Source organism: Lampris incognitus, chromosome 1 (assembly GCF_029633865.1).
Source record: "Lampris incognitus isolate fLamInc1 chromosome 1, fLamInc1.hap2, whole genome shotgun sequence".
NCBI lineage: Eukaryota > Metazoa > Chordata > Actinopteri > Lampriformes > Lampridae > Lampris > Lampris incognitus.
Window position 1 is genome coordinate 4,309,878 of NC_079211.1, and position 10,536 is coordinate 4,320,413.

The window sequence follows — 10,536 nt, forward strand, 5'->3', positions numbered from 1 at the left end:
TTGAAATAATCAGAACCCCAAATTAGTAGTCTCTGGCAAACCAGGTCCAGTCTCACTTCAAATCCCATCTCTCTCTCTCTCTCGAGCGGAAGTGAGTGGAACTGCGAGTGAGTGAACAGAGCGACAGCGGTTTTTGCTTCGGTGTGAGCGAAAATTTCCATGCTTTCTCTTTCTTTTCTGTATCTATTTTCGTGATTAGTTTGTTGTTAGGTGGTCAATTTTTTGGGGTGTAGTTTGGTGGTGCGGTTGGCAGCCGGGCACCATGCCCGTTGTCAGTAGTAGTGCGGAGCTGGAGAAGCTGACACGCCGTCATGCGGTTAAGATATTGCCGAGTGTCGGCTGTTCAGTGGAGGCGGCCAGCTGTGCTGTTCAGTGGAGGCGGCCAGCTATGCTGTTCAGTGGAGGAGGCCAGCTATGCTGTTCAGTGGAGGCGGCCAGCTATGCTGTTAGGGTGGAAGAGGCCAGCTATGCTGTTCAGTGGAGGAGGCCAGCTATGCTGTTCAGTGGAGGCGGCCAGCTATGCTGTTCAGTGGAGGAGGCCAGCTATGCTGTTCAGTGGAGGCGGCCAGCTATGCTGTTGGAGAGGTTGTCGGGTTTGAAAGTGTGAAGTCTGCTTCGCGTATGAACAACGCTGTTGTCATCTTCTTAGATGACGTGGCCAAAGTTGGAAAAGTTGTGGAAAATGGCGTCGTGATCCGTGACTCTTTCACCCCTGTTCTCCCGCTGGGGAACCTGGCAAAGAAGGTCACTATTTCAAACGCGCCTCCGTTCATTAAGAATGAAGTGTTGGCCACGGAGCTGTCGCGTTTCGGGCAGCTGGTGTCCCCCATTAAATTGGTCCTGCTGGGGTCCAAGTCGCCAAAACTAAGACACGTTGTGTGTCACAGAAGACAGGTGTTCATGATCCTTGAGGACCACACAGGTGATTTAAACCTGACTTTCACTTTCAAAGTGGACGGTTTTAGTTATAACGTGTTTGCCACCTCTGAGACGATGAAATGCTTCGGTTGCGGTGCAGAAGGACATGTGGTTCGGTCTTGCCCTGAGGCCGGACAGCAGACCAGCTCGAACCTGCCTGAAGCACCGCAGCCTGAAGCGCCGCAGCCTGAAGCGCCACAGCCTGAAGCACCAAGGCCCGACGCGCCGCAGCCTGAAGCACCAAGGCCTGAAGCGCCGCAGCCTGAAGCGCCGCAGCCTGAAGCCAAGTCTGACTCGCCCGGTGCACAGCAGTCCGCAGAGAAAGTAGAGGAGACCGAGGCAGACACGCAGGACAGGGAGCAGAGTGAGGAACAGGACCAAGCTAAGAGTCGAAATGATGCCAATAATGTCCAGGCCAGAGAGAAACCGGAAAAATGTAAGCTGACAGAGGAAGGGAAATGTGATAAAGGTAAAATGAACTGTGGTCAGAGTGTGGAAAGTGTGGTCAGTGAGGAACCGATAGATGACAACATGTTTACGGAGGAGGAGGATGGTTTAACAGCTAAACGCAGTAAAAGGAAAATGCCTGACAAAGAGCAGGGTAGTGCCAAGGCCAAGAAAGTGTTGGATGATTCATCAGATGAGGAAAGTGAGTGGACGCCATCACAAGAGGATGAAACCATTTTTTATCCCCTCGAGAAAATTAGCATTTTTTTAACTGACACTAAAGGGCAAAGGGCGGTTAAAACCGACCAGTTCTTCCCCGATTTGAGATCTTTTGCCAGGTCTGTGGCACGGCTGAGGAAGGAAGAGGGGGCTTTCACTGACCAAGAGGTTTACCGGCTCAAGAAAATTACGACAAAAGTCAAGGCACAATTAATAGTCGATGATTAAGACAAAATTTGTTCTCCTCATATTGTTTGTATGTGCTTTTCTTGTTGCAGAGACAACTTCTTTCCCTTTCATGGCTGATTTGAAGATAGGGTCTTTAAATATAAATGGAGCCAGGAGCGATGTGAAGAGAGCTTCTCTCTTCAAGTTGGTAGAACTGAAAGGGTTGGATGTGGTCTTTATTCAAGAAACTCACAGTGACGCTGTGAATGAAAGTGACTGGAAGAAGGAGTGGCCTGGGGAGGTCATCCTAAGCCACAAATTAACTAACAGTGGCGGCGTTGGTGTGCTTTTCTCTAAGGGTTTCAGTCCCTCTTCTTCTGAGGTAAAAGAGATAGTGTGTGGTCACATTCTAAAAGTCACAGTACAATATGAGGGTGCGAAATTGATTTTTGTGAATGTTTATGCCCCAGTTTCGGGCATTGAGAGAATGAGACTGCTGAACACCTTATGTGATGTAATTCACAATTGTACCGATTTCTTTTTGTTTCTGGGAGGGGATTTCAGTTGCACGGAAAATGCCAAACTAGACCGGAACCATCTAGTGCCTCATCCCGCTTCATCTGCTAAACTTAAGCGGTTGATTGAAACCCATGGCCTAAAAGATGTTTGGAGAGGTTTTTACAAGAGTGACAGGCAGTACACCTGGAGTCACTCCAAGGATAATTTGTTATCTCTGGCTAGACTTGATCGTTTTTATTGTTTCAAACATAATTTTGGTATCTTTAAATCAAGTCAAATAACTCCTGTTGGTTTTTCTGACCATTGTCTTGTTCAATGCTCTTTTTTCGTTCAGAATGTTAAAGTACGGAGTGCATATTGGCATTTTAATACTGGTCTTCTACATGATAGAACTTTCAGAGAGGCTGTTGAGTTTCTTTGGGCTTTGCATGGAAAAGGCAAGGCCACTTTCTCTTCATTACAGCAATGGTGGGATGTAGGAAAGAGCAAAATAAGACAATTATGTCAGGAGTATACTCGCAATGTCACCAAGTACATTACCAGATCTCTTAAAGAACTGGAGATTGAAGTAGTAGAGTTACAGGGTTTAGTGGATTCTACAAGAAATCAAGGGCATATTGAAGCCCTTAAAAGTAAAATGGCTGCCTTAGCCAACCTGTTGGGCACTACAGCACAGGGAGCTCTGGTCCGCTCACGTTTCATGAATGTGTCTCAAATGGATGCCCCACCACAGTTTTTTTTTTTGTTTGGAGCGAAGGAATGGTCAGAGGAAGATCATTCATTCGTTATGCTCTGGCGATGGAACCACAATAACGGGAACCCCTGAGATCCGCAGATATGCCACCTCCTTCTACAACGATCTGTTTAAAAGTGAATTTGTGGAGGATGCAGAGTTGGCCAGTTCTTTTTATGCTGGGCTACCTCAGGTGGACGGTGATACCAATGCGGTGTTGGATGCAGAACTGTCTCTGAATGAACTGTACACTGCTCTCATGAGCCTGGGCAATTGTAAAGCGCCTGGCATTGAGGGACTGCCCGTTGAATTTTATAAGTCTTTCTGGTCTGTGATCAGCAAAGATTTGCTGGAGGTGCTTCAGGACAGTTTGTGCAGAGGACAGCTACCGCTGAGCTGTAGAAGGGCAGTTATCACTTTGCTGCCCAAAAAAGGGGGATCTACAAGACCTGAAGAACTGGAGACCTGTATCTCTGCTGTGTGGGGACTATAAAATCCTCTCTAAAGTTTTAGCCTCTAGACTTAGAGAGGTGATGAGTAAGGCCATTCATGTTGACCAGACTTACTGTGTGCCCGGCAGGTTAATAAGTGACAATATCACACTAATTGGGCACGTTTTGGAACTCTCTGGGTCATTGGGTGTAGATACTGGTCTCAATTCCATCGACCAGTAAAAGGCTTTTGACCGGGTTGAACACAAGTACCTGTGGCAGACGCTGAATGCCTTTGGGTTCAGCCCAGGTTTCATAGCCAAGATCCAGGTACTGTACCGTGACATTGTGAGTATACTAAAAATTAATGGTGGTTTGGCTGCACCTTTCATTATACAGATGGGAGTACGTCAAGGATGCGCACTCTCTGGAATGCTGTACTCCCTTTCCATTGATCCTTTTCTTCACAAACTCAGGGAAAAACTCTCAGGTGTTTTTTTCCCAGGTTGTACCACAGCTGTAAAGGTCTCAGCATATGCAGATGATAGTTGATTTTTTTTGGGATAAATTACATTGGATTCCCCAGGCTGTCCTTTTTCTCCCAAAGGAGGAAGGAGGACAAGGACTTGCACATTTGGCCAGTAGAGGCGCTGCGTTCCGCCTTCAATTCCTCCAGAGACTGCTTTATGGCCCGAAAGACTTGGCGTGGAGACCACTGGCACACATAGTGTTGCAGAAGTTTGGTGGTTTGGGACTGCATGACTCACTGTTCCTCATGGATTTGAAGACTGTGAAGTTTCAAACCCTGCCACCTTTCTACCGCGGTGTCTTCACAGTGTGGAAGATGGTGGTGAAAGAGAGGACAATGCAATGCGACTCCCTGTACTGGTTGTTGAGGAAGCCTGTGGCGCATGGAGGACGTCTGAACACACCCTGCTGGGCAGGATCGGCAGTCACAGAAGTGTTTTGCAGAGCAGGTTTTCTAACCCTTGAATCGGTGGTGAACACTGCTGGACCTGACCTGAGCAATGCAGCTGCTCTGGCGGCTGGTCTGGGAGTGCGTTCTGTGAGGATCATCAACAGGCTGCTTGACCACTGGAGACGCTGTCTGATGGGGCATGAATTCATCCTGTTGAATGAATACAGCAATGGGTTGATCGTGCCTCATACAGATGATCCTTTTCCTTGTTTAAGTATTCGTCCCAGCTTTGATGACTGTTCAGGTTTTTTTTTTACTGAGAAGAGAAGTACTTTTCTAAATTTAGAAGAAGCAAAAGGCAAACTACCGTATGGAATGATGGTTAAATGTCTAAACAAGGGTAAACTACACGACCGAGTCGACACACCTTGGCGAAGTCATCTGGGCTTGGGAGTCGATGTCAGGCCTGCTTGGAGGGGTTTATACAAACCACCATTAACAAAGAAGGTTGCTGACTTGCAGTGGAGGATTGTGCATGGGATAGTAGCAGTTAATGCTTTTCTCTCTGTTATGGGTCAGGGTGTGAGTGATAAATGTTTTTTTTGCCCTTACAAAGAAACTGTTTTCCACTGTTACCTGGAGTGCGTGTGCCTGGTGCCACTGTTCATGTTGTTGGAGAGTTTATCCAGCAAGGTAGGGGAGGTTTTCTCCAAGCACACTTTCATTCTGGGGTTTGTGTATAAACAAACTGTAAAAGAAAAATGTCAACTGATGAATTTCATCCTGGGACAAGCGAAACTGGCCATATATGTAAGCAGAAAAAGGAAGATAGAAGACTCAGTAGACACTGATGTAAAGCTGCTGTTTACTAGAATGGTAAAAGCCAGGATGATTCTTGATTTCAATTATTACAAAGAAATGAAAGATACCCAGCAATTCAGTGCTATCTGGGCTTACAGGGAAGTGTTGTGCTCAGTAAAAGATGGCCAACTTGTTTTTTCTGGAGAATTGATGTGATTTACCTTTTATTTTCTACACAATTTATTTATTGGCTTGTGGTTTGAATATGATTGTATTTTTCTAAAATAAAAGTCACTTTTTAAAAATCAAATCTCTCTCTCTCAATGCAATTCTATGATGCTTTATTGGCATGACTGTATTAATTACAATGTTGCCAAAGCAAAACAGGTCAACAGAACTAAACAAAAAACTAAAACTAAAACAAATGAAGAAGGAACAGATGGATCTGGCAGAAACATACAACAGCACTTGAACAGCAACTGACAGTAACTGACAGTGTTTTGGTCACTCGCTGACCCTTAGGCTGTGGCATTCTGACACATATTGTGCTGCAAGGTGTGACCTTTGACCCTCTCCTAAAATAAGTGGCCATTGTTCTTTCTCATCCAGCAGTAGAACATTTGGAATCTGGTTTTCAGATGTCTCCTGGTATTTTTCTCTTATGTTCTGGAACTTCTCACAATTTAGCAGGAAGCGCATCTCTGTCTCCACCTCACCTGCCGTACAGGGACCACATATTCTTTGCTCTTTGGTAGCCAAGATGTTTTGTGTGTCTGCCCTTTTCCCCGGTTAGACTGTGGTCAGTGAGCCTGTACTTGGTCAGGACGTGTCTATGCTGACTGTCTCTGGCAGTGGACAGACAGTCAGCCAGTTTGTCTTCTCTTTTTAGGGTCGATAACATTCCCATTTGTGTTGTCATTTGGTTTCTATGTCCCAGTGGTCCACATATGAGTTTTTGCATTGTGTGATGATTTGGTTTACTCTTAGCAGTGCTAGTCTGAAACTCATCTGTGTTAGTGGTTACAGGGTCAGTTAGTTTCACAACCAGCTGACTCTCTCTCTCTCTTTCTCCCTCTCTCTCTCTTCTTTGTGACTCTCATTAAATTCAATCTCTACTTTAATTATGTTACCGCTTGCGTGCTTTAAGTACTCTATAGGAATCCATTAGAATTGACATTACCATCTCTCAAGCAGAAACTCAGCACAGCTCACCGTGACACTGGGTCAGACCGAGGATCATCTGCAGGTGGAGAGACAAGAAATACGTTAATGAAACAAAGATGGCATCTGAACTCCATTAACCCCCTCCTGCATATTCCCTCCTCTGTGTCAGGAGGCAAGAAACCTTTGGAGGAGTGGTGGGATGACCAGAGAATCAGTGTCGATACTGTGACGTCATTTCCACAGTCCAAACAGTGTTTATTAATGTAATCCTCCTGTCCACGTTGGAATGAGCCCCTCTTTTATCCTACTGTAGAAAAGAAGGGTTGGTATTTTAGCACCTTCAGGTGCTCATATTTACCATATTAACGTCTTACCAGCACACGGACGCCCTGAAAGTCCTAATTATCCGTGGGGAAATAGCCATGCTGCCCAGGTTTTTAAGTTGGAAAGTTTCATTTCAGCAAGTATGGTGGACAGAGAGGGAAGACTAGCACCACATGATGCTAACAACATGATATTTCATTATTCTCTCATAGTGTACTTCGTTATTATTGCCTATTCATTGTAACGGTCAAGCACATCGATATTTTCACAATAACCGATGCCACAGAAATCCCTTTCTCTTTTTTTTGGACCCCCCCCCCCTTTTTCTCCTTAATTGTATCCGGCCAATTACCCCACTCTTCTGAGCCGTCCCGGTCGCTGCTCCACCCCCTCTGCTGATCCGGGGAGGGCTGCAGACTACCACATGTCTCCTCCCATACATGTGGAGTCACCAGCTGCTTCTTCTCACCTGACAGTGAGGAGTTTCACCAGGGGGACGTAGTGCGTGGGAGGATCACACTATTCCCCCCAGTTCCCCTCCCCCCTGAACAGACACCCCGACCGGAGGCACTAGTGCAGCGACCAGGACACATACCCACATCCGGGTTCCCACCCGCAGACACGGCCAATTGTGTCTGTAGGGACGCCCGACCAAGCCGGAGGTAACACGGGGATTCGAACCGGCGATCCTCGTGTTGGTAGGCAACGGAAGAGGCCGCTACACAACCCGGACGTCCTCTTTGGTGCTATTTAAATAAAGTTTATTGTTGTTGTTGTTATTATTATTATTATTATTTCTTTCGTGCTTCCTGTTTTACATCCTGTAGAGCCGGGTCCAAACTATGGACCTGAGGCACTATAGGGCAGATGTCTCTTGATTGACAGTACTCGTTGTAGTATGTGGGCTGTTCCGAGTAGGGGGATCTTCTGGACTGCATGGATGTTGGTGTTGCCTGGGATACGGTTGGTGAACTTTTCCATTCCCTTCTTCATGAGTCCTAGAGCTCCGATGACCACTGGTGTTGTTCTGGTCTTCATTCCCCACATCCTGTTGACTTCAGTCTCCAGGTCTCTGTACTTGGTCAGCTTCTCTGTGACTTTCACTGAGGTGTGTTTTTCGGATGGTGTTGCCATGTCGATGAGCATGCACCTCTTATGCTTCCTGTCCTTGATAACGATGTCGGGCTTGTTGGCTGTTATCTCTCTGTCAGTGTGGATGGGCGTGTCCCAGAGGATGGTGACGTCATTGTTCTCAGTGACCGTGTTTGGCTGATGTTGGTACCACGTCTCAGTGGTCTTGGTCTTGTAACTCCTGCAGATCTTCCAGTGCAGGTATGCTGCTGCCTTGTTGTGCCTGTACATGTACTCGGTCTTTGCCAGTTCCGGGCAGCCTGAGACAACGTGGTCGATGGTTTCTTCGTATATTCCACATACACTGGAAGCCATCTTCCAGTTTTTATTATTATTATTATTATTATCATTATAAAGGAGCCCTGTCAGAGGGCATCTTTCTCCTCCTGTCTCAGTGGGACATCAACTGGGAGTCCAGCCTCCAGACTCAGTGTTGGAGCTGAACAGCTGACATGATGTCCCCACTTACCACCATGTGTGAACTGAATGTGGAATATCGGCCTGCGATGGATACTGAACGATGCCATTCTCCTGGCAGGAGATAAGCATTACAGCATGAGAAGGGAATGAAGGTTTCCATTTGGAGCCTGTTCAACCTTCTGCATGGTTGTGCTGATTGTTGGCTATTCACTGCAGCAAGTGGCGATATGATATTCAACAAAGAGCTGATAAGAATTACACTCCCTCTCACAGCTCAGCACGCCCACTGATGTAAGGAAAGAATAGAAGGAGAGGAAAGAGACTCGCTCAACTATCTGTTATTACGGAGGACACACAAAAACATCAGCCACGCTCGGTGTGAACCGCTTTTCCCAGTTCAATATTTGACCATTAGTTGCCTTGGAGACAACAGCAGTGGAGTAAAACTATATCAAGCGTTAAGAGTTTCTTTCAGATCCATCTGGTCTCAATCTAGTGATTAGATTCCTCACAACAGCTCATGTCAATTGTACAAAAGGCAGATCACCAGTAGTGACAGGGGTAGCAGGAGACTTAAATATGAAATTAGCTGGATAATGACACAAATTGTACAACAGTCCTGGTCAGACACCATCTCTATATAAATGGAGGAAAACCGGGAAGAGGAAGGTTTTAGGGTTTTTTCGTGAATGATGTAAATGAGGCTGTTGACTGAAGGAAGACAGGAGCTTTTTAGTCACATTTTCACTACAACAGCAGTTCTGATATTCTGGGCAACTTTACATTGACAAACCTGCTAGAAAATACAGCAAGACTGGATCAAACGATGGACTGGATCTTGACTATTTAGGGAATTCTAGAATGAATGCTGGAAGCCTATCCTGTTCCACACATATTTAAAAGTAAATGCACTAAAATCAGTAAGCTTGGATTCCTCTCTAACATTTGTGTAACCACCACGGATGACTAGACTCGCTAGCCTTAAGGGGTCGGACCCTTTGGTCCACTGGTTAACGTAGTCGCCTGTCGCGTCCCGGCTGTGGCGGTTCCCGGCCTCCCCCTGAATTCGCTACATCGGTGTCAGCAGCGGGATGGTGAGACCGTGAGGCCATCGGAAGCTCGTGCGGCCAGAGGTGTGAGGGAGCTGGGATGCCGAAGTGCGGGGACACGCTTCTCCAAGGAGGGGGGGGCTGTAACGACCATGAATAACTAGCCTTGCTAGCCCTTGGCTAAGGGGTCGGACCCTTTGGTCCACTGGTTAACGTAGTCGCCCATGGTGCGGGAGACCCGGGTTCACGTCCCGGCTGCGGCGGCTCCCGGTTGCCCCCTGGAGTCGCTACATTTGGAAAGAGCTCATTTCCCAACACCGGTAACAAGAACTGAAACCACATTATATTCCGACCTATGTCCACCTTGTTTAGGATTCTGAGTTGAGTCCTGGAGACACAATTCGCCTTTCGCTAAGGCCCGCCCCCCTTAGTTACTGTTGCTAAGTCCGTCAAGCTTTAACGTTACTTTACGGTTAATAAAAGTAATGACTTACCTTGGAGCAGACAAAGTGTGCTTGTTGATGTTTGAGGGGTTCAACTGGGTTTGAGGACGTCCACTGAGCTTTATCCACAGCCCACACTGCTCAGGGTTTGATTTTGGTTTCGGAAAGGGAAAAAGTGTAAATCTCCTTCCAGCCCCTCCGGGTCACGAGTGTCCCTGTTACAAGTGCCCCAAGCACAGCGTTTAACCAGAACTAGCCGAAAGTCCACAGAACCAGCTCGAAAATGAAGAACATCTGAAACTTTTGCATCGGAGTCAACGGAGCGCCGCCATGAGGGTGGCGGACCTCTGTCCTATGCTGCGCTGTGACTGGCCAGTCTGCGTTTCGGGGGCGTGGCTTAGCGAAGGGTGACTTGGCTGTGTCTGCGGGTGGGAAGCCGGATGTGGGTATGTGTCCTGATCGCTGCACTAGCGCCTCCTCTGGTCGGTCGGGGCGCCTGTTCAGGGGGGAGGGGGAACTGGGGGGAATAGCGTGATCCTCCCACGCGCTACATCCCCCTGGGGAAACTCCTCACTGTCAGGTGAAAGGAAGCGGCTGGCGACTCCACATGTATGGGAGGAGGCATGTGGTAGTCTGCAGCCCTCCCCGGATCAGCAGAGAGGGTGGAGCAGAGACCGGGACGGCTTGGGAGGGTGGGGGTAATTGCTTAGCAGTCATTTCACATCAGATACTAGTGAAGTCTGCAGGATTTGGGCACCGTGGATCAGCCGGCAGTAGAAGGTACCAAACAGGTGTTTTCATGTGAGTCTTCAGGATTACACCTAAGTCCTGCTAACAAACGTGGTTTCTT